The 25,679-nt window shown below is 42.3% G+C and overlaps 1 long non-coding RNA gene across 1 annotated transcript in view; it reads left to right on the top strand.

Annotated features, from left to right (window-relative positions):
• Positions 1-35: 35 nt before the first annotated feature.
• The window catches only part of LOC105722374 (uncharacterized), a 51,816-nt gene continuing 26,172 nt past the window's right edge, over positions 36-25,679 (top strand). The window contains exons 1-2 of the long non-coding RNA XR_001108562.3: positions 36-251; positions 723-830. This is a non-coding gene — a long non-coding RNA (uncharacterized LOC105722374). The remainder of the gene's footprint in view (positions 252-722; positions 831-25,679) is intronic.

Genomic DNA, 25,679 nt, shown 5'->3' with positions numbered 1-25,679 from the left:
CCCAGCAGTTTCTAAAAGAGCAGGTTGTGAGATCTTTAAATTTCATTCTGGGTTCTGGGCTTTTGTGGGGTTTTTGCAAAAATAAGTGCGTGAGAACGTCCGTTATTAAACTATTGCTGCTTCAAGTGAGCGCCATCACCCAAGTGCTGCCCTGGACCCCGCACCTAGGAGCTGAAATTGCCCCAGGCTGCAGACAGCCCTTTTGTAGAAGGTTTGGGTCCTGGAAGCATTCCTCAAAGCGGGATGCCAAGGTACAACTCCAACTATGTTCTCAGCCATTCCTGCAGAGTAGAATCAGCTGGGGAGTTTTACACTTGCTCTGATGCCTGGGTTTCACTTGCAGTAATAGGAAGTGTCAGAAGACAAAATTACAAGTTTAGTTTAAAGGTCTAATTGGCGGCCGCGCGCGGTGGCTCACGCCTGTAATCTCAGCACTTTGGGAGACCGAGGCGGGAGGATCATTTGAAGTCACGAATTCTAGACCAGCCTGACCAACATGGCGAAACCCTGTCTCTACTAAAAATACAAAAAAATTAGCTGGGCATGGTGGCGCATGCCTGTAGTCCCAGCTACTTGGGAGGCTGAGGCAGGAGAATCACTTGAATCCAGGAGGCAGAGATTACAGTGAGCTGAGATCATGCCACTGCACTCCAGGCTGGGCAATAGAACGAAACTCTTGTCTTAAAAAAAAAAAATCTAACTGGCTTATATTTGGGATTTAGAATCGGGAAACATCATTCTGTAAAGCAGATAGAATGTTCCAATGAGCTGCGCAGAGGAGGTTGGCTTTATGGGCAAAAAAAGGCTGAAGAACAAAACAAACAACTAAGGTGGGTATTTCAAAGTTATTTTCCTTATAGGGTAAAAACAGTTTGGACGTTATTAGTGTACTGACTCAGGTTGACTAGGATCTCCTGTTTTTTGGGAAAACTGGCCTGTTTCAAAGTTCATTTTGGTTACATGGCACTTGGCACAATTGACTCCATTCTGGTTTGGTCTAGTCTGCTAGGACCTAGTACAGGAGGTTAGTCCAAAACAGTGGCATCCCATAAATCTTGTTTAACTTGAGTAATTGGTCTTGGGTGAGTCCTGAGCATCTGTATTCTTTTTTCTTCTTTCTAAACTCCAGGAAGTTCCTAAATTGCACTAGGGTTGAGAACCACTCGTGTAGGCAGACTTCCCGTCCTCAGCCATGCATAGGAAGCCCAATTTTCTCTCTTTTCCTTCACATTTAAATGTATACCAAAGCCAGACCTAGCTGGAGAATCTCCTCTGGCAAAGAATTAAATAGCTTCTTCGACTCACTTTACCACTGCAAATGCTCCAGCCAACGAATGCCGTAGCAGTGGCCTTGGGCCATATTTACCTGTAAACTCTTGCAGTCTAACATGTGTACAACTTGATTTGTGGTCAGTCATTCCCCATCCTGGCTGTGAAAGCAATTCAGTGAGTGCTCAACTTAATCGGTTTGTGTCCACACATGGACCTCCTGGTTTCCTGTTAGCCTGAGACATGTGTCAATCCAATGATTATCTAAAAAACAAAGTCAGATTTGTAAAATATAGCTGTCATCACCATTATTTCTGCAACATTTGTAATGCTATATTATTACAACAATATATTCTTTATTATCTCAACTGGTAATATAGGGCCTTCTACCTTGATTTATTGCACTCCGTGCATGTTGAGTACAATGAAAAGCTGATAAAGCAAAGTAAATCCATAGAAGGAGCTTCCAAAGAAAGGGGGGAAAATATATGTATCTCTTGTATCAAAAATGTTAATTTTAAATGTAAATCATGCAGCATTTTCCATCACTGAAAAGCAGTTTGGATTTGCAAGGCTCACCGGAAGTTGGGTTATTTTGTTTTGATGCTGTGCCTGGAATTCTGGCATCAATTTCAGTAGCTCAAAGATATATGCAATCCAGGTATAGTGAATTGATGTCTCAGAAAACAGAAAAAAGACTTCCAAAGTTGAATGTTCTTTATCATGAAAAATGAATTATTTGGATTACACGGGTATCTTCATGTTAGAAAATTCATTGATTTGATGCTTAATTTCTTTCCTCTATGTGTTATTAGGCATCAATAACAACAAATTAGCTTATATCTCTTAGAGATTAACAACAAAAGATGACATAAATGTAAACTAATTTTAAAATAAATAGGATCTTAAAGTACTGTACCATACTGAATCTAACTTGTGCTTCTTATCTAATCAACGTCCAATGGATTGATGTTTGTGTCCCCTCAAATTCATATTGTTGAAATCTCAAAGCACAAGGTAATGGTATTAAAGGGTGGGGCCTTAGGGAAGCAATTAGGTATTTAGGTCGTGAGAGTGGAGCCTTCATGAATGTGATTAGTGCCCTTACAAAAAGACAGGAGAAAACTTGCTTTCTATTTCTCTGCTCTCTGCCTTGTAAAGATACAAGGAGAAGACTGCTGTCAACCAAGATAAGGGCCTTCACCCAAGAACCTGATCATGATGGCACCCTGATCTTAAACTTTAGCCTCCAGAGTTGCAAGGAGTAAATTTTATTTGTTTGTTTAAGCCACCCATCTGTGGTACTCTCTTATAGTAGCCTGAGCTAACACACAAGGTAGAATTACCTAAGGAACAGGTGATTACAATGATTTCTTCCTACAACACCTGGGTGCAGCCTCATTTTTGGTAGGATTCAGTACAGTTCTTTATTAAAACCGTTTGTAGATACAACTCTACAGTCTCTACAATCATAAATATCCTAAAGTCCAAAAAACACTGTTTATTTTGTTTTCATATCTCCCTTTTCCCAGGACTGTCCTCACTTTTAAACTGCAAGTCCTGTGTCTTAGGAAGCCCTTCAATCCCAAGCAAACCAGGACGGATGGTCATCAAACTGTTAAAGGAATATATGGAAGTAAACCAAAGGTTTTATGCAGTTAAACAAGATATTTTCTTCTTACAAACAAGGCAAAGGCTAATACTTTGTTGTAACCTGTTGTCTTTTCAGCGGTCTTTATAGAATGACTATTTAATGCAGTCTGTACCTTAAATCTGAGCCATTCATACCTGGGTTCTAATCTCTGTGCAGAACAATGTTCTATCCTGTCAGTAACCCAGTAGAACAGAAGCAGAGATGACTTTACACCCCTCACCCCACCCTTTCCTGTACCGCACGCCTGACTGTCCCCCACACCCAGCCACTACTGGCATCTGGTGACATCTTCCTGGCTGGACACAGAACAAGAGTTCTGGCATATTTAGGATACAGTTTCCTAAGTACAGGAAAACTGAAAACAGAACAAAGTGTGGATGTGAAAATAACAAAGTGGAAAGAGATACCATTGTGTTGTTTGGCCAGGCTGCTGTTCATTTAACTGTATGGAAATAGCAACTAAATTCTACTTTTAGGAACCCCCTTCCTCCCAGGCCCTGTGATTGATAGGAGCGAACCTCCCTCTTCTCATTCTCCAAGGGGAGCATATGACCCAAACCTGGTCAATGAGATCATTCTATCTTCCCAGCCTCAGTGACTGACTCTGAGGAAGCACGTGACCCGAGCTAGGTCCATACCACCTCCACCCCTAGCCATTGGGGATCAAGGACAGCCACCAACCAGCATGACTGAAGCAGAGGGACAAGGGGAAGTGAGAGGGTGTGTGAGAGGCCTCCCCTCCCACTCTCCCCAGGCACCCGTTACTCATCCTCCAGAATGGGCTCAACTGCTACTGCTCTGCAAGGTTTTTGTGGTTATCCAGGCCCAGCCCCTGCCTCTTTGGCCTTCCCTTGCAGCACCCTCATGATTGCTAGCATCTGCCTCTTCTCCTGCCTCTCAGTTATGAATTCCTTCAAAGGCAAGACTCTAGGCTGGGCTCAGTGGCTCAGGCCTGTAATTCTAGCACTTTGGGAGGCTGAGGCAGGCAGATCACTTGAGGTCAGGAGTTCATGATCAGCCTGACCAACATGGTAAAACCTCATCTCTACTAAAAGTACAAAAATTAACCGGGTGTGGTGGTGGGTGCCTGTAATCCCAGCTACTCAGGAGGCTGAGGCAGGAAAATCATTCAAATCCAGGAGGTGAAGGTTTCAGTGAGCTGAGATCACACAACTGCACTCTAGCCTGGGCAAGAGAATGAGATTCCACCTCAAAAAAAAAAAAAAAATCTAAAGACTCTTGCACTATTCATCTCTTTATTGCCAGAATATAGCATGGTATTTACAGCACATTCATCCATCACTGTGTGCCAGGAAATGTATGTTCTGGGGATACAGCAGCAAAGAAGACAGTCTCTGTGCTGGTATAGCTTATATTCTGGTGGGAGACACAAACAAATTGACAAGTACATAAATAAAATGCCACAGAGTGGTAAGGCCATGGAGGAAAAATAAAAGGATGGGTAATGAAAAGGGAAATGGATGTGCTACTCTATAGAAGGTGGTCAGGGAATGTCTCAGGATATTACTGAGAATACAGCATCTGAGCAGAGAGGTGAAGGAAGCAAGCCCTGCAGGTGTGGGGGGATGGCAGTCTAGAGAGAGGCATTGGCATGTGCTGAGGTGATGATGTAGGACTACGTGGCCTGAGGAGGAACCAAGCAAGCCAGTGTGGCTGGAGCAGAGCAGGAGAGAGATGCATAGGTGATGAGGTCAGAGGGGCTCCAGGGGGCCAGAAGGTTCAGGCCTTATAGGCCATGGTGAGGACTTGAGCTTTTACTGTAACAGAGCTGGAAAGTCATTAGAGGGTTTTGACCAGAAGAATGGCATTGTGTAAATTTTTTTAAAGGATCATCAGGCATGTGTGTAGGGAATAGATGACAAAAAGGCAAGGGTAGAAGTAGGAAGACCAGTCTGAATGCTACTGTAATAATCCAGCTGCTACAGAGATAATGTTTGTGCATTTACTGGCACATGCTTATCATAGGTATTTAATGAATGTTTTCTTAAGCAAATGAGTGAATAAATGAACTGTATTCCCATAGACAGCATTGGACTGTTAGGGAAGGCAAAGAGCAGGGGCAGAGCAGCAGAAAAGTCCTACAGGCTTTCCCAGCTTTAAAGGATAGGTGGTTATTGAGGTAACCATCCAGTAATCATCCTCAGGCAATGTCCCCACGGGATAGGCATAAGACTTTGCTTGACCAAGCAGGTTGGGCAGGTCACTCACCTACTAGGTATTCCCCTTCTAATAAGAACAACTGTGTATTAGTTGGTGCAACATACTACATATTAGAACAGCCAAGCCCCACTGAGAAGTCCCTGGTCACAATTCTGTGGTGCCACGTCAAGTACACAGACACTGTCTCATCAACCTCTCTTTACAAAGGTCACCTGAAGTTACAGAGCTAGACTGGGGGAAAGAGGACCAGCTGAAAGAATTGCTCTAAGAGATCCCCAGGGGTACTGATGGGAGAAGCAGCAATCCTACCTGGTTTGGGCAAACTTCTAGAATGGCGTTCCAGATTTCCTGCCTTTCAATCTGTATGTGCCATGCATAACTCCCAAGACTGTGAATATAGTAGAAGATTCCTACTCTTGTGATTAGGTTATGTTATATGACCTTAACTTGACTTTAAGATAGAGATCATCCAGGTGGGCCTGACCTTACCATAAAATCTGGGCATTTTCTCTGGCTGGTGCCAGCAGAGGAAATCAGAGATTTGAAGCCTGAAGATTCAACACATTTTTGCAGACTTAAAGGAGAGAAAGCTATGTGATAAGGGTGCAGATGGACTATAGGGCTGAGAGCCAGCTGATGTCAGCAAGGAAATGGGGACCTCAGTCTGTTAACCACAGAGACCTGAATTTAGCAGAGAATAAGGGTGAGCTCGAAACTGAATTTTCCCCTAGATCCCCCAGGTGAGAGCTCAGCCATTCTGAGCAGAACACCCAGCCTCACCATATCTGGGCTTCCTTCAGAACTGTGACCTGATAAAGGAATAGAGTTTTAAGTTGTTACATTAGTAACTTCTGTTAACAAAAGACCATGAAATCTTCAGAGGAAAAAGGGAGAGCTTCATTTTCCATTTTTTGAAAAAAAACTGCCAGAAACAGTGGCTCACGCCTATAATCCCAGCACTTTGAAAGGCCGAGGTGGGTGTATCACGAAGTCAGGAGATCGAGACCATCCTAGCTAACATGGTGAAACCCTGTCTCTATTTAAAAATACTAAAAATTGGCCGGGTGTGGTGGTGCACACCTGTGATCCCAGCTACTTGGGAGGCTGAGGAAGGAGAATCGCGTGAACCCAAGAGGCAGAGGTTGCAGTGAGCCGAGGTCGAGCCACTGCACTCCAGCCTGGGCAATAGAGCGAGACTCTGTCTCAAAAAAAAAAAAGAAATACTGTGCAGGTTGCGGGAGGCACAGGCTTTATTCGAGTGACAGCATGCTTTTCCAAGAACAAAGGAAGGGTCCGACATCGTCAGAAAAGGTTGCTGCCTCAGTTCTCAATCAAGTCTGTTTATGCAAATGAAGGATTCAGATTTGCTCAGTTCCGATTGTTGGAAATAGTTGAGGCTTGACTGGGTGGTTTTCAAGCCCCAAACCGGAAGTCTCTGACAGATGTTTCTTCTAAACATTAGGGTTGGGTGACTTGGGGAGTGGGCATTTGGGCCACAGTTTATCTTGGCTTTGGTTACAGGAACCATTCTGGCTCCAGGTTGGAAAGTGGAATGTTTTTCAAGAGCTGCCTTTCCAAGAATGGAGGAGTGTGTGACCTCTCTTCTCTCATCCTGCTATGGCCATTTGGTTCTGTTTTATAAATTTGGGTGTCTCTATCAGCCACAGGAAGCCCATGTCATCTGGAGAGTCTGGAGTCTTATTTACAGATTTATTTCACATTGGTGATGCAATAATAAGAATCTAATACCCCACCCACACAACTGCACCCCCATTGGAGACCTTTCCAAGCCAAGCACAGCCCCAGGCTCTGGCACTTGATGACTATCAATGAATTTGTGAACATGTTTCAAAACTACTACACCTTCAAATAGACCTCCCATGAAGGAAGCACTTTATGTATTTTAACCTGCTGAATTCTTATAAAATTTTCTGGGGTAATTTCCCCCTAAATTTCTCTTTATCAATAAGTAAGTCAAGCCTTGGAGACATTGAGTATCCTGTCCAAAAAAAAGTCAGAGAACTATTAGGTGCTAAAGGGGAGACCTGAACTCACCCTTAACATCTAATAGTAGATGCTGACTCACCCTTAGTATCTACTATCAGAAGTGGTGCTTTCCAAGGTAACGGGAGTAATAATTGTGTGGATGTGTGTGCGCATGCAAGCATATGCATGGAGGTTTACAGGTTTGGGAAATGTTTTTATACATCCCACTTTATTTGACCAGTTACTCCACACTGACACATACTGTTGTGGGACAGAGATGGGGAAAATGGAGCTTTGTGGAAGCTTTGGGTCATAGTAAAGACCAGTAAGATAAGTGAAAATAAAAGACGTCTTTCTGACTATGGTCAGTGTCCCTTGCCCTGGCCCACACTCTGGGCCCACTCCTTTGGCTGTGTTGTGTGTACTTTTTAAAAAGCAGGCCCATTATCAGAGCAGATGCAGAAAACCCATGCACGTGACAGTTGATTAATGTCACTGCAAGAGTCCACAAAGAATGACGAACCAGCCAAAATGAAGGAAATTCTCGTTAGCCTCATATCAAATAATGGCAGGAAACAAAGATTTTTAAGGGTGAGCTGTGAAGGACAAGCCGGGAGGTACAGGAGGAAAGGAAGCCTGTGGCAGAGCTTCTATTTGGCTTTATAGTCATTTCATGAGGAATCCCGACACTGTGCAGCTACGTTTTGTTCAGGTTCATATTCATTCATTCCACTTGGATTCCATCAGTGGAGAATCTGTTGTTTGAAAAATAATGTGGCACTTGTTCTGGTTTGAATCTGCCTCTGATGAGTAGAAATTAAAAAAAATCACTGTATCTAATGAATATTCAACAGTTCATCTAAAGAGAGCTGGATATTGAATATACCTATCTCCTTTCCTCCGTCTCTCCTTTTCTCCCTCCTTCCTTCCCTCTCTTCCTTCTTTCCATCCTTTTATTCCTTCCTTCCTTCCTTCCTTCTTTCCTCCCTCCCTCCCTCCCTCCCTCCCTGCCTGCCTGCCTGCCTGCCTTCTCCTATTTTGCTCTGGATACCATGGTAAATAGTAGAGATCAAAGCTTCTGTAATGAGAAGACTAAGACAGTAAGAACAAACAAACAAAAAATACCGCCTTTTATACCTGAGATCCATTTTTGAAATAAAATGTAAATGTCCAGGAGCCACATTTTTTTTTATCATTCAAAAAGAGAATATCTTCATTTGCGCTCCATGGGAAAGAGTTACTTTCCCACCCTTTTCGATTACCTACCTTATTAAATGTGTAGCAAGAAAGTTGGTGTTGCATTTTAACCACCAACCTTTTAATACTTTCATATATTTAACAAATGATAATAGGTAACGTTTACAGTGAGATTACTATGTGCCAGGCTCTGGTCTAAAAGCATTATAACTTCTGTTGACTTTTTCATTACAACACTTCATTTTAAATATGGAGAGACCAGGGCACAGAGAGATTAAAGGACTTGCCCATGTATCCATTCACAGCCATCCAGGCTGTATCAATTCACTCATCCATCTATTCATGCACAAACATTTACATATACAGTCACAAAGCATTGCTTTGCAACAGGGGTATGTTCTGAATTTGTGTCCTTTGGTGATTTTGTTGCTGTAAAGACATGGTGAAGTATATTTATACAAACCCAGATGTTATAGCCTATTACACCTATGGTGTATAGAGTATAGCATATAAGGCTACAGGGTATATATAGCCTATTGCTCCTGGGCTACAAACTTGTACAGCATGTTACTGTACCAAATACTGCAGGCAATTATAGCACAATGTTATTTGTATATCTACACATATTTAAATACAAAGGGATATGCTAAAAACACGGTATGGTGATCTTTAAAAAAAAAAAAAGAGAGACAGGATCTCACTATGTTTCTTAGGCTGGTCTTGAACTCCTGGGCTCAAGTCATCCTCCCACCTCAGCCTCCCAAAGTGCTGGGGTTACAGGCATGAGCCACCATGCCCAATCACCCTTGTATATGCAGTCTATCATTGGCCAAAGTGTCATTATGTAGTACATGACTACATACGTGTGTGTGTGTGTGTGTGTGTGTGTGTGTGTGTGTGTGTGTTTGATATTTGATTCAAACCCAGTCATTTGGACATCAGAATCTTTTCTCTCAACTCTACACTGTACTTCTGTTCACTCTTGCAGTTTTTTAACTTTTGTCCGGAAAATTGATTGAGGGCAATATCACAAAGCAAAAAGGGTCACACGAGGACTGCAGACACGGTCCATTGGTTGCTCTTCCTTCTTCTAGGAAAACAAGAATCATGGTGCAATAAGAGTTCTAAAATAGTTCTTACAATAGCTATGAGAACAGAAATGATGGAGGACCCTCTCTGCCTGATTTTAATCTCATTCTCCCCAGGACTTTCTAGAATAATAATTACTATCACATATTTCCTCATATGCAAGCCAGCTTGGAGAATCCTGGGTCAATCTGTAATCAAGTGGGACAAGCAGGTTCACCATCTCACCCCCAAGTCGCTTTGGGTATGAGGCTGCATTGTCCTTGAGCTGAAGCCGAATCATGAAGTGTTTGTCTTTAATGTAGGTGTAAATTCAAAGGTATTTATTCAAGGTGCATTGTCTTACCCTATAAATCATCTGCAGGGGAAACTAATTGCTTTTTAATTTGGTTGGATGGCATCGTCCCCAGCATTGTTTGCACAGTGCAGTGTAGGCAAAGTGACCTGTGGTTTTAATTAGCTATGTGCATCCCCACAGGAACATTGGCACCCACATGGTGTCACTTCCCTCTTGTACATTCCTGGTTAAGGGAATGGTTTTAGCTCCATCTGCCCAGCAAGTGGATAAAGGTTTTGCGACTGAAAATTAAGGGAGAACTTCAGGAATCATTTCTTTTTCCTTTTATTGAATATCATCAGTCTTCCCAGAGGGGGCAGTGTGCACTGATTCTTCTCCTGGGTTGAATTTCATCATCCCTCTTAACACCATGTGTGGGCTCAAAGCCTGTGGTGTGGATATGTGAAGCATTAATTTGCATCTAACTCATAAATAACTTGCGGCATTTTAGGGCAGGTTCTGTTGTTCTCCCCCATGAACAGCCTCACACTGCTAGTGAAACAAAGATTCTAGATCCTTAAGTTCTATCACCCCAGTGTGAACAGATGGAGAGATAGAAATCAAGTGTCCACCACTTTTTTAATGACTTGCCTCATCATGAGATCCCAACCTCCTGGTCCCTCAACTTATTTCATAGAGTCCAAGCTGAGGCAAGAGCAGCATAAAGCTTTGCTGGGAAAAGAAGAGAACTGTGCCTCGCCCTGTTCACTGCCCCACGAACCCTTACATTTGAAGATCTAAGGATAGTTGGCTCCTGGGTACCCTGCTTGGAAGCAGCCTGGCAAGGTGCTAAGAATGTCCCTATACCACCTTAGTGCAGCAGAGTAGAGGTGATGGTATTGTTGTATGGGAGCACTAGGCCAACGTTTGACTTTCCTAGGGCTCCTGCTCCTTATGGGGGAGATGCAAACTATTCTCACATGCCCAAGGGGACCACTCTTCTCTCTGTCGCAAGGCCTTTGCACGTGCTGTTTCTGCCACTTCAAGGGCTCTCCCCCACATAATCTTCTCCTAGCTAACATTTATCATTTCTGACCCCCCAGAACACACCCAGAGTTTTATAGTGAATAGGTCTGTGCAAACCTACCCCTAAAGGCCAAGGGAGCTGAGAAGCCAAAGAAAGAGGCTGATGAATCCAGCTTCCCACCAAGAAGCATTTAATAGGGACTTAGGAACAGAAGCCATGTCTCAGGTGGCTGCAAGATGTGATGGTGGATCCCTGCATGTTACCCCCAGACCCAAAGCTTGTATAGCATAAGGAATTTGCCTAAGGGCAGGATTTATGGTAAATATGTGTTTATAACAACATCAGGGTTGTTTTGACCTAAGAGCAGGATTCACAGTAAGTAGGTGGAAGTAGAAGGCTTAGAGGTATTCCTGGAATGAGTGTTAATCAGAAGTCAACATGGCGGATGGATGAGCATCCAAGATGGAGCTGCTTTTGCTTCCATACCAAGCATTCCTGATATATGCTCCCATAGCCTCCTGAACTTCACTTATCATGACTGTAATTGAATGGTGAGTTGTTTAAATTTGTTTAATGACTTTCACTTCAGCTAAAATGAAAAAAGTTTCATGAGAGAGGGACTGAATCAGGCTTATTCACCACTGAATTACCAGCATCTAGGTGTTCAGTTAATGCTTGCTAATTAAATGAATTTCTAAACTCAGTAGTTTATTTTTCAGTGAAACATTTCTTAAAACTTCTCCTTTGTGTTAAAGGTCTTTGTGGAAAAAAAATTACAAAAGTATAGTAGCAATCTACTGCATATACTAGCATTCTGAATGGATATAATTGCAGTGTCAAACAATCATACTGATCACTTCTACGTTCAGAGTGCTTAGTAGGCATTTTTGGGTAATAAAAGATGTATGCGACAGGGACCTTGCCCTAAAAAATAAGTATCTAATTTTAAAGACACATCAATGCACATAACACAATTAATGATACAAGTAAAATCTGTATAATAATCAAAACTATGGATACCTCACACCCATTAGGATGGCTACTATCAAAACAAACAAACAAAACCCGGAAAATAACAAGTGTTGATGAGGATATGGAGCAATTGGGACCCTTGTGCACTGAGTTAGATCTGCTTAAGGTTCATACATTGCAAGTTGTTGATATTTTTGTATCCCTTTAAAAGACCTCCTCCATCTCATTATTTTTTCTTACAATTTCTTTGTTAAAGAAACCAGTGGTTTGTCCTGTATAGATTTCACAGCCAATAGAAACACACAGTTTTTGGTGTTCGTATTGCCATGGCATTGTGTAGCTTGCCCCTCTGTTCCTGTATTTCTAAATCGACCCAGTGACCTGCTCCTGAGCCTAAGAGTGCTCACTGCTTCTCCCCAGTGTGTCAAGATACAAGTGAGGCTAATGAGTTTAATCATCCTCAAGTAGCAGTCTCTCCTTCTCTTATCATCGTTAGCATAAAACTGAAAGTTTATCAGGCTCACTTCCTACTTGCCACACACTGGGCTGAGCATGTACACGTATTATCTCATGCAACATTTCACAACAGTCTTATGAAATATCATAGTACAAATTTAAGATTCATTTTAGCTGCCAAGCATCTAAACCCTTTCCTATGTTTGGGGAATTGCCCACCTTATGAATAAGAGGCAGAGTTTGTCTCTTTCTGTGCCAGGTAACACATTTCCAGCCAGAGCAGAGGTAAAAAGAGCCAAGTTCCTAGTCGTCGTTTGAGCCACCAAATTACACTCGCCCAAAGCCAGCCCTGCCTCGGGGCATATGAAATTATAAAGTCTTGGTTTCCTTAGAGTGCTTGGCAATCAGAAAAAAAATCTAACTGATAGGATAGAAAGATTCTTATGAAATAATGTTGAGTACACAAAACAGCATAGGATATTACATGTGCAATGTAATTACAAATATATAAAAATACAATTTAAAACAGCTGCATAAAAGTAATTGGAAAAAAGTAACCAGAAATAGTAATGGTCATGTGGGTGAATTGTGGGAAAATTAGTTAAACTTCATCCTTGTGTTTTTCTGTATATAGTGTCTTCCAAATTATAAATAATGCTTTTGAAAATTGCACATATACACCCCTACTCCCATGCACACATTCATAAACACATTACATGTGGGATTCAGGCATGGCCAGGAATAAAGACACTAATGCTGTACATGTGTGTTGTATCAGGTAAGGAAGGACAGCTTCTGGCCTGTTCTAATGCATAACTTGATTTAATTTCATGTCCCTATGTGACAACTGAGTGCTTTGCTGAAATTCAAATGTATGGAGGCATCTTTAGATCCATTACCACTGTGGCTCAGTAACTGCCTGAAAATGGCTGTTACTAAAGAAAAGGCAAAGCTATAACACTTTAAGTGGATTCTGTGCACCGAACTGAGAAAGCAGCTGAAAGTCTGCATGTGGCACAGGAGATGCTGGATGAGCTGAGAGGCGACCTTCTCTCATGCACAGATGTACATGCACAGACTGCACCTCTTTTAAAACTCTGCTTCAGGTGAATCGAATGGAGGAAAAGCTTCACCACAAATACAGTTGACTGAAGTTCTGAAGAAAGCAAGAGAGCAAGTCATGCAGTCATCTGGGGGAACAGTGTTCCCAGCAGAAGGAATACCAAATGCAAGGTCTTTGAGGTACATTTAAGGAATGGGAAAGAGGCTAGTATAGCTGGATCAGAGTGAGCTAAAGGGAGGGTAGTAGAAGAGGATTATAAAATATTGTGTAATTTAAAAACATGTTTACCTTTAACAATTAAAATTTATTTCATTTAATTATTTTTTGAGATAGAGTCTTGCTCTGTTGTCCAGGCTGGAGTGCAGTGGCATTATCTCAGCTCACTGCAATCTCTGCCTCCCAGGTTCAAGCAGTTCTTCTGCCTCAGCCTCCCGAGTAGCTGAGATTATAGGTGCCCGGCTAATATTTGTATTTTCAGTTGAGATGGAGTTTCACCATGTTGGTCAGCCTGCTCTCAAACTCCTGACCTCAGATGATTCACCCAACTCAGCCTCCCAAAGTGCTGGGATTACAGGTGTGAGCCACCACGCATGACCACAAATTAAAATTTAAAACAGAAATGCAATCCCATATAACTATGTTTTTCACAAGATGACTACAACAATCATTCAAATTTAATTTATAGCTTACTTTGAGTTCATTCATTAGGGTTCTCTTGAGAAACAGAACTGATAGGTTGGAGAGAGAGACAGAGACAGAGAGAGACATTTGCTTTAAGAAATTGGCTAACACAAAATCTGCTGAGTAGGCCATTAGGCTAGATAATTCCTTCTTCAATGAGAAGGTAATTCTTTGTTCTATTCAGGCTTTCAACTGATTGAATGAGGCCCACCTGAGTTATGAAGGGCAATCTGTTTTACTCAAAGTCCACCAATTTAAATGTTAATTTCATCCAAAAAACACCCACACAGAAACATTCAGAGAAACGTTTGGCAAAATATCTGAGCACCTTGGCCCAGCCAAATTGACACAAACAATTAACCATCACCATGGGTGATGTGATCTGGTGACGATTTAAAGTAGCTTGTTCTGAGTTAAAGTTGTATGATATCTGTCTTCATCTTCAGTTCCTGTCAGTGCATCGCTGTGATTATGTGTCGGGAGATCATTTGAGGTCAGAGCCAGGTGGCCTTCCTGTGCTCTTGTGTAAAGGGCCCTTCACTCACTCACATCCATGGACAGATGCTGTCACTCACTCTCACTGAGGGGCCTGCCCAGGCGAAGGAGCTTAGCCAGTGCTCTGCCTCTGTGTCCTTGGAAAACCTCTCACTGCCACATGGGTTACTTATCTGACTCCTTCAAGTCTATTTCCTCTCTTAAGAAATTCTATTTAAAGATAACTCCATTAATAGTCTTGCCTTCTGTGCCGGAAATAGTTTGATCAGAGAAACTGAGCCTCTGTGGGTGAGAGAATCAGGTATTTATCATAACCTTACACAGTTGTGAGATCTGCTGGGGCCAGCTTGCCTCTTGTGTCCAGCGTGGAGCCTGCTGTCCCTAAAGGTCCATCAGACTGCATTTGGGAAGGGAAGCTGGTAGAGACAATGGGACAAGGACAGACTGGAGTTGTTTCACACCATCTGCCTCAGTGATGTGGGTGGCCTTTGGGAGATGCTGGCACCTTTGCCTCAAAGCTGCACACAGAAGCCCAGGGCCTGGAGTTGCTGAAAGAGGAGCCGAGATTCCAGGTGTCCCCACAGGAATGAAAGGGCTGTTTGGTTGGTCAGTAAAGACATGCAGAGCTGCCCCAGGCCCCTGGGAGTGAACTGGCTCTCCAAGGACAATACACACGGCTGCTCTTCTACTGCTGCCTTTCAGTCCTGCACAAGATGCTTCCTGTGGCCAAAGCTAACCCAGAAGTACAGAGGGAAGGAATTCTGGAAAATGTAACCCCACCTTCACTGGGTTGAGACAGTCCAAAGTCATCATAGCCTGCCCAGTGTCTAGGTGGCTTCCACATACACTGCACTTAACCAAACTGGACTTCCAATTATGATAATGAGATCATTCGTCTGCCCAGAATGATGCAGCAATTTCTTGTACAAAGGAAACAAACGTGCTAACTTTCCACCCTAAAAAGGATAAAAAGTCCTTTTATCCATTTTTGGGTGATCATTCTTTTCCACCTGAGTTAAACTTCCCATCTGGTATTCTGTAACCTAAGTGTTGAGATAAGCGTTAGTCACTATTGACACATATTATGTTAGATAGTAGGAGAATGGACAAAAGGAAGAAAATCATGATTAATGTATACATATTAAAACCAGAGAATGACCGGGCGTGGTGACTCACATCTGGAATCCCAGCACTTTGGGAGGCTGAGGTGGGCCGATCATGAGGTCAGGAGATCAAGACCATCCTGACCAGCATGGTGAAATCCCATCTCTATTTAAAATACAAAAATTAGCTTGGTGTGGTGGTGCTCGCCTATAATCCCAGCTACTTGGGAGGCTGAGGCAGGATAATTGCTTGAACTCTGGAGGCAGAGATTACAGTGAGCTGAGATCATGCCACAGGCTGCACTCCAGCCTGGCAATAGAGTGAGACTCCATCTCAAAAACAAAACAAAAACTCACAGAATAATACTGAAACTGCGTTCTTCATTTCTACAATTGGTCACATGGCCATAGCTGATACTTAAAAATGCCTTCTACTACCCATTTCAAATTCCTTTTTCTCTCAGCAAGTACTTCTGCGGGAGTTGTGACTACTTGCTTGGAAAAGTGGTCCAGACCTTCATATGTTTCATCTGATAAGGTTCTGATCATCTGCAGTCCTGCTGGAATGGGTTGCTGCAGTTTTCCATCCACTGTTCAGGGCACTCAGGTACTGAGAGAAGCGTCAGGGATTTGCCTTCGTTCCACACATACTTCTCATCTTTCATTGTGTAGTCACAGCCCAGTCTTCCCTCCATAGTCAGGGTTCATCCCCCAGGAAGTACAGCAGCTCTCCTCTTTGCTATTAATTCATTGGCAGGGGGAGCCCAGAGTGGCCAGCAGGCTTTCTTAGCTTCCATTTTAATAGAACCACTGACGTACCTTCTCATGGAAACCTTTATCCCCTGGGAACAAAGTGTCCTGACCAGCAGAGACTAAATTCTCTAAATTCTCTGCAGAGACTAAATTTAGTCTCAGCAGAGACTAAATTCATAGGGATGAAAGAAAAAATATTTTACTAGGAATAAGAGTGAGAAATGTCACTCCCATTTCCACCCTTGACTTCCAGCCTCATGATTTCTAGCTATGGGAAAAATAAGTCTTTACTACACACTGTGTGCCATCCTACTGAGTTTCCAAAAGGCATTTCATATTTTGTGAAGCCAAATACTTCAAACACAGTAAGATGAGTGGATTCCAGAGCAGGAATCTATTTACCTCATTTCATGTCCTGAAAAGTGAATCCTATAGTCAGAAGTAGTGCTGTGCTAAATAACAGAATAGTGGTGAATAAACCTTTCTATAATTCCAAAAACACTATAATGGATAGTGTTTTTGGTCTCATCCAGAACTGGCCATTTTTTAGACTAGGTAATAAATGGGTTAGAGTAGCAAGTGCAGATGAGGTATGTATTGTCTCTTCCTTAGTAAGAGAGGCCAGATGCAGCCACTTGTTCTTCATTGTAGAAGGGATTTTTTTGACAGAGTGAAACAACTGTTCTCCTAGAAATTTATTCAGGATGGTTGTTATACTCCCTGGATTGTTGTGGGATTGATTTCCCATCTTTTATGTCATATTGAGGTATCTAGAGTAAGTTCTGTCAAGGAGTCTGAAGCTTCTGAGATTTTACCCTGCTTGTAAGCTAACAGTTTACTTGCCACAGTTTCATAGAGGTCAGTAGAAGACATGAGACTTGGGACTTTATTCCTCACAGCAATAATGGTAACCAGAATGTCAGCATTTCTTGCACCAGTTCCCCAGCCCCATTTCCTACAGGGCAACAGGAAGAGGGTCATGTGACACATGTACACACATTGGATTCCATTACAGGAACAGAATCCTGAGCTTTGGGAACCTGAGTCTTTTATGATGGGCAGTAAGCATAAATGCCCTTTCCTCCAGAAGCAGACATTATTATTATACTGCACAGTAAGCAGGGCTAACTTTTGCTTTAGAGGAAGACACTGTGTCTATCTTCCAAGGCTAGTCACTATACAAACTTACTGGAAAAGATAGTTTAGAACAAAGGCTGTCAGTTCTTCTACTTGCAAGACCTGCAGAAATAGGAAAAAAAGTTATTTCCCAGCAGTTGTTGCTTTCTGTTCACCAGGGAAAAATCACCGTGATATTACCAATGTGATGGGCCAGGTTGATGTTGTGGATGGAAAGATGATAACATTCCATGAGGACTAAAATATGACACAGGACTAGAGAGTGGATATAGCTCTGAGACAGGATAGTGAAGCTATGTTTCTGACCCTGCTAGTTGAAAGAAAATGGCTTCATATGGTCCTTGATAACAAGTGTAGAGAAAACAGCATTTGTCAGATCAATGGCTGTGGACACTTGCTAGGGAAGTAATGATTTGATATGGCAATAAAACTACATTTCGAATAGTAAGTGTACTTGGAGTCACAGCATAACGAGGTTTGCAATAATCGCTGTCATTCTCCCAGATTCATCTGTTTTCTGTACAGGCCAAATAGGTGAGTGGAATAGAACATGGTAGGAATCACTATCTTGCATCTTTCAAGTCCTTGATTAGGTGGCATGAATCTTTAGAATTCCTCCCTGAATGCAGCTTTGCTTTTAGTTTACTACTTGCTAAGTAGACGCAGCTTTAGTGGCTGTCTTTTGGTCGTTCCTACCATAGCATCTCCACTTCACAGGTCAGAACCCATGTTGGGGTGTTGCCAGTTGCAGAGTATGTATATCCCAATTTTGCAATCTGAACTGGGGAAATCACCAAAGGGTGGGTCTGACCAAGTCTATGATGAAATGGGCTTACATAAAAATGTAATTGATTACCTGACCTTCACAAGTCCCTCTTCTTACAAGTGGTGTTTTAGCTCCAGAAATTAATTTCCATTTAGAGCCTGTGTTCAGTAATCCCTGAAAAGTTTTATTATTTACCCTTCTTCAACACATAGTCACTCTTGTAAATGACCCTAGGTTCTTTTGGAGGAGGCTAGAAGAGAGACTTAGTGTAAACTTCTGCCATGAAGCAGAACTTCCTCCAGAGGGCTTGGCCTCTCTTTCATTCAAGGGGCTCTGTTTGGCCTCGGTATAGGGTAAGGTAAGAGAGGGACTCTTGCACACAACTTAAGGAGATGATTACTGTTAGGTCATGCACTTGCATGACCCTGCCTGCGGGCACCTGCATGACCCTGGGAGTAGATACCTTCTGAAATTTTGCACCCCATGTGCCTTCTTGCCTCACTCTAATCTAGTCCAGGTCTGAACTAACTCGAGTCTGACAGTTGGATGAGAGGCTGCAACAATCTATTGTGGTGACCAAATGTAGGCAGCTGTTCCCCAGATGTAAAGCTTTCTTGCCTATACAAATGAAGACTTCAGTAAGCTGCTCAACTACTTCAGTTCTAAGAACACTACAATCAACACCAAAGACACTGCAGGTCAGACTACTCTGGTCGCTGCTTGGGCTCTGCTCCCCATCACCACCCATCCTCATCTGAGATTCAGAGCTTCTTCTTGACTCCCCGATCCAGCAGGCTCCCATCATCCTCAGTGAATTCAGGCAATCCAGTTCAATCACAACAGTTCCCACTGTCATTCTGGCCTAAAGAACATTTCACCACTACCTCCTCTGTGTCTAACCATCAAGGGCCAAGAAGTAGTCATTTAGCAAGTCCATACCGGCATAGTCTAGGAAAGAGAGACGCAGAGTCTACAGATCATTGCATTTTGTGTAAGTGGAATGATTTCTCTGTCAGCGTTCCCACTTGTAGAATAAGTCAAGTTTACAGCTCAGCAGTGTAGCCGTACAGACATTTGACACAAAGAGCACCGTCTCATTTACAATGGATGGCAGCCGTGTGTGGCTGGTCTGCCTGCTGCCTGCTACTGTCACTCTGCTTTGCAGAGGGTCGGCCTTTGCATGTAATCCATGCCTGGCTGGCTTAGGGAACACCTTATGTGCCTATGATGACACCCTTTGTCCCAGGGACTAGTTGGCAGGACAGTAAATTAGTATGAAGTCATAGTTGGTTCAGAGCCAGGACTAGTCTTGGGTACACCTTGGGGAGCCCATTTGTGTAACCCTGCTAGAAAAACTAAAGAAAACAAAAGTAGGAAGAAGGGACACAGGGTTTAGAAATAAAGAAATAAAGAGACGTTGCAGAGGGTTTAGAAATAAAGAGCTCTATGAGTTTATTTCAAATTACTTTTTAGAACCACTTTTACACCAAGGAACATGGCAGAAACTTGCACCTTTGCTCTAAATCTCAGTTCTTTTTGGGCAAGGTAAACATTCTCAAGTTTCCTTTCCACATTATAAAGGCTAACTTAGTTCTCTGTGCCAGAAGGTTTGAATCGTTCCAGTGGTCTCTGGGTTCAAGAGTATCTAGGCATCTGTATAGGTTTAGATGGTTATACATTCCTTTTAAGGTACTCATGAACTTTAAGCCTAGAGCCCTCTTTAGAAAACTGAAACACTTTACTAAACTACCTCATAGTTTCCTCCTGTAATTAAAAAACAACTTATAATTAATGCTTTTCTAGCTTCATTTAGAACATGTTTTGTTAAATTGCAAACTTTGAACATGTACATTTTGCCTATCTACTAGGTTTTACATATAAGCGGTAGTTTAATTATACAAACAAAGACACTATTTTAAGTTAGAAAGAAAATTAATCTTTCCTTTCTTCCTATCTCTTTGAGAGGGGCTATTTTCCTTTTCCCTGTTCCCCTTAATTCATTTTCTTTGAAGCTCTTTGAGTTGTTTTCATAATAACTGTAGGCTTTGAGATTTGGGGAGAAGTTTTAGACAGGTAACTTTTACAATACCTGTTTCTTTTTAGCTTATTATGGTTTCTATTTTGGAAGCAGATGCTTCTAATATTACTTGGGAAAATGCATTTATTATGTGTCAGGCTGTATGCTTAATGCTTTACAGACTTATCTCATTTGATCCACATAGCAATGCTACTGAGATAGACACTTTTAAAATAAAGGATACCTACCCTTCAAGTAGTTTTGACAAATGTATATCAAGACAGCATTTTTATCACCCAGGAACATTTCCTTGTACCCCTTCTTAGACAATCCCCCATCCACACACACCCCAAACAGCTCCTGTTCTGATTTTTATCAAAATGGTTTCATTTTGCCTCTTCTAGAATGTCATGTGGTACACATTTGTGTGTATATTTGTTTGTTTCCACTTATAACAACTTTTGTATTAATCTGTTGTTTTTGTGTGAGTTACACCCTGGAGGGCCCATCTAAATGCCAAAGGCTTCTACAAAAGGGTGAAGTCTCCTGTTTGTTAATTCCTCACTGAATTGATGGTCCAGAAATTGCTATAAAGGATCAGTCAGAAAATGAAGGGCAGACGGCCTGGACCTGTTAAACTGACATAAATTGGCCAGGCGCAGAGGCTCACACCTGTAATCCCAGCACTTTGGGAGGCCGAGGTGGGTGGATCACTTGAGGTCAGGGGATTGAGACCAGCCTGGCCAACCTGGTGAAACTCTGTCTCTATTAAAAATACAAAAATTAGCCAGGCATGTTGGTATACACCTGTAATACCAGCTACTTGGGAGGCTGAGGCAGGAAAATAGTCTGAGCCCAGGAGGCAGAGGTTACAGTAGCCAAGTTTGTGCCACTGCACTCCAGCCCGAGCGACAGAGCAAGACTCTGCCTCAATAATAATAATAACAAACTGACGTAAGTCACTGAAAAGGGTGGCTTTTTGTGTTTAAAAAAAAAAAAAATCTAAGTATTTTCTTCCTTCTTTTTATGTGTAATGCAGATATCTAGATTCCCAGGGACTTTTATTAAATATTATGTATCTAATTAAGTCACATATAACATGAAATTACAAATGCAATAAAAGTTACAGTAATTTCCAGACACCACACTTTCAGCATACTCCCTCTTCACATGGGATAGATTCTGTCCATTTTAATTTGGTCACTTGTTTTTGATGGTCCACACCAGAAGCCAGCACTCTGCACTTTCACGTTAACACCAGTGAATGTTTTGGAGCTGTGTGGTGAACGCTGCGGGGATGAAGTGCTGGGTATTGCAGGGACACTTGGTACAGTGTCTTCCTTGTCAAGCTTGATTCCATTTGCCTAAAGGCACAATTATAGCACTGCTAGATGACAGAGAAGCTGTGTGCTGTTAGGAAACTCTTGTACCACCCCGTTTCTCAAACTGGCTACCTTTATCTTTAAGGGAATGCACAGGAAAGAACAGTTAACAAATCTAGCACTTATTGTATTCCAGGTTCTGCCCAATACACTGCAACATGTATTAACTCACATGTCCTCATGTGAGGAGGTGGATGCTGTTATGACCTCCTTGTACACCCAAGGGGAGAGGCCACTGTCTATCTGCCTCTGGTTTCGAGTGATTGATCCTGGGCTCTCCCTTTGTATTTCTGCATAGCAAAGGGAGCTCTTGGTTTTGACACACTGCCTAGTCTGGCTGTATATTGGGACTCAGGATAAGAGCTATTTGTAGTGGCATTCTAATACCTTGACCTTCAATGTCCCACAGTAAATTCCTGATTAAGTTTCAAGCAAAGAGTTTGGTTTAAAAAAATCACTTAAAGAATTTATGCTGTGCATTAGCTTAGTTCAGCTTGGATGGTACGTTCATTGTGCCCTTATCACATTTCCCCTCTCCTGTCACAAACTTTTGCTGATTGTTCACCTTCTACTCTTGGTTCCTGTATGAACTCTGTGAGCCTTGACACCTCCATGTATCTCGAGTTTCGTCACCTGTAAAATGAGAAAACCTTTGCTCCTCTCTGAGTCTGCTAAGCCTTCACTGGGATGCAGTCATTTCTTTAAAATGCTGAGAGGGATGAATGTGCCCAGTGAGTGTTAAATGGCAAGTCACTCTGAGCTTGCAATGAAGCACTTAAGACTCTCTGTTAGCAACCTGGTGCCCTCATGAGAGCCAAAACTCTTGACATTTTCATACGGCCTTCAGCAACTGACCCCTGCTCTTCTCTCTGGCTTCGTTTTCGGCTCCATCCTCTGAAACAGCATTTGGTCTTTTACAACAGGACCTCCAAGCCTCCAGGGGTTTCATATGCAAGCCCATGTGGTCGGACACCCTCCACTCTGTCTCCCTTGCCTGACCACTTCCTGCTCTGCTCACTCAGGTTCAGCTTTGACATTGCCTCTGGGATACAAATATGGTTTGGCTGTGTCCTCACCCATATCTCATCTTGAATTCCCACGTGTTGTGGGAGGGACCTAATGGGAGGTAATTGAATCATGGGGGCAAGTCTGTTGCCCCCTGCTGTTTTCATGACAGTGAGTAAGTCTCATGACAGCTGATGGTTTTAAAAAGAGGAGTTCTCCTGCACAAGCTCTCTCTCTTTGCCTACTGCCATCCATGTAAGACTTGACTTGCTCCTCCTTGCCTGCTGCCATGATTATGAGTCTTCCCCAGCCACATGAAACTGTAAGTCCAATTAAACCCCTTTCTTGTGTAAATTGTCCTGTCTCTGGCCTGTCTTTATCATACCTTCCTTACACCCCAGGTCAGGAACCAGAGCCCCCTCCTGTCTCCTCCCTTTATCACTGCACATCACAGGCAGTATCATCATCACCTCTTTGCTTACCTGTATCCCTTCACTTCACTATGCATTCCAAGGTTTTTATTATTGAATCTCTGGTGCCTAGTAAAGTGCTTGACACATAGCTAGCTGGTCAAGAAGGAAAAGACCTAGGGGGGATTATAGTTTTAAATCCACTCTCTTATCACCTAGGAGCTAGATACAACATAACCGTATTAGAAATTAAAGCACGAAGGTTGCTTTACTAAAAAAATAAATGAGTGAATGTAAGTTTGGGAAAGGGTAGGCTCTTACTGGTTCTCACAAGAGAGAAAAAGGCAAGAGCTCCACAAATGTCCATTTTTGTGAACCTGGAAAATTATTTGGAAGCGGGAGAGGAGGGTCAAGCCTGCAGCCAAGAGAACCTGAATCATAACCTTGATGAGATTTAAACCTGAGAATCATGTGGATCTTTTTCTGAGTGACAAGGAAGAGTGAGTGGAGATCCACTGTCTAGGCATTGCTGTGGGCAGTAGATTATTAGTTAGAAAATCCATGTAATCACGTATGTGAATGTGAAAAATTGTGGGTCTTGCTGCCACCTAAGAATAAGACCATCCCATCATTAATCATATGTTTTCATTTGCACTGGATCCCATCACAAAGGAATTAATGTCTGTGGCAGTCAGGTGGCTCTTAACTCCTTAATAAGAGTAATAAGGCTTTACTTTTTCACAAACAAGGATGTGACCCAGAAACTAAAACCATCTAGTAAAATCCAAACCAACTGCTTCCCACTAGATAAGCTTTTCCTCTCCAGGAAAGCTTTACCTGGCCAGACCAAACTCTTTCTCCCTGGACCCGTGACAAATACAGACTGTTCATTTAGTGAATCACTCTACCTCTTCTATTCTCTTCTTGAAATATTTTTTCAACCTTCAGGCTTTAATTTCTAATATGTTTATGTTCTGTTTAGCTCCTAGGTGATAAGAGAGTGGATTTAAAATTATAATCCCCCCAGGAGAGCAAACATGGCCCAGTCTTTTGCTTCTTGACCAAAGGAGGTAATTGGTAAAATATTTGTTGATCTGAACATTGATTTCTCTCTCAGTCTTAGCACACATGGGTCACAATGGACAGTCATTTTTCATCTCACATTTGGCTTTCTAATAATCCTTTCTTAAAGTGAGTCCATTTGCTCATGTGAAGTAGGGAGACCTGGTCAGGCATGAAGAATACAGCCTTTTCTACAGCCCTCTGGCCACAGGCCGTGCCCGAGTGGCCCTCTGTCATCATGCTCTGCCAGCTCACTTCAAAGCAAAGTCTGGCCTTTTGAACAAAAGGCACAATAGGGCTAACAGGACAACCCGGCAATGTAGTTGAACATAAATGGATATGAAAATGAGGCACAGCTTTTCTCACTCACCATGGCATAGTGCTTTGAGGGCCTCTAGTGAGCTTGAAAAAACCCCAGTCCCCTTTTTGAGAGCTTTGATGTGCCACTGTAACCAATGCACAGCAGGACATTGCACCCTGGTTCACATTTAAGTCATCCTGTTTAATCTGAGCGAAACTCTCCTTACAGGAGAATTAAACAATAACCACATCACAGGGAGATCTTAAAGTAGCAGCAAACATCTGCTGCAAGTGTAGTGACAAGCACGTGGCCCTAATGGCCCGCAGCCCCCTCTGAAGAAGTGCAGATGTCTATATAAAGGATGAATTTTGTTTGTAAGATGCTTTTGGTTTGAACTTTTTCTTTGGCTCTTGTTAAATGGAGAACTTAGCAACCTATTGAAAAGAAGGCATTTTGTCTCCACCCTATAGAACCAAATTGTTTCCTTGCTCCTCTGACTTCCTGACTGCTGAAGAAGTCTTGGTCTATCTCAGACAGTTAGTAAAGCATTGTCAGAATGGCCAATGGCACATTAACCAGACCTATTTTTCCTAATAGTCAGTGCGGTACTTAAACACAGACCTGGGTATTCAGAGACCTGAATGCTAGTCTTACATTGCCACGTTTAGTTTTATGGTCCCCCATAAGTCACTACCCTGACTGCATGTGATTTTGCATCTGTAGAAATCAGCAGTAGTCCCTTCCAGATGTATCATCTGGCATTTCTCTCTCATGCATTTCTCTGGGCTAGTGAATTCTTATCAAATTTCAACCTCACTGACACCGCCGTGAGATGGTTTCTATTCATCGAGTGGTAATGGAGGGCTCTACCAATTATCCAGGGAATGCTATCAATGCATTATAAATCACCAGAGAGGTTTCATCAGTTCAATAGTGGATCTTTGCTAACTCTGAAAAGTCTATTTTTATTTTCTGGCTTAAAGACATTCACAAGATATTTTCCAAATATACATTTCCCTTGAGCAGTGTTTGCTCTGGGATGTTGAGGTACAACAGAATCAGATGTCACAGAAATGTTAGGTCATTCTAATTCACTGCAGTTCATCTTTGCAATTGTGTGCAGGGCATGACCCAGAAATACAGAAATGAATGAAGCAGAAGAATTTTCAGTCTTATCCTCTCTATCCTTGCTTATGCAGACGCAGTCAGGCAGATGACTTTGTGACCTCTCACCCTGGATACTCTTGATATCCACATCACTGTGGTAAAGGCATCTTCATATTCTGTTGTCCTGAACCAAGGATGAAAATGTTTCAAATCTTTACCCCTTCCTGATTCCAGAGGGGTCTTTTAATGGCCTAAGCAAAGCCATTAAACCAACAGTCCCCATCAACATGGA

Source organism: Aotus nancymaae, unplaced genomic scaffold (genome assembly GCF_030222135.1).
Source record: "Aotus nancymaae isolate 86718 unplaced genomic scaffold, 86718_ANA_hifiasm-v0.15.2.pri h1tg000032l_0, whole genome shotgun sequence".
NCBI lineage: Eukaryota > Metazoa > Chordata > Mammalia > Primates > Aotidae > Aotus > Aotus nancymaae.
Note: the sequence above shows the minus strand (reverse complement) of the source record. Positions and strands in the feature narration are given on the sequence as shown.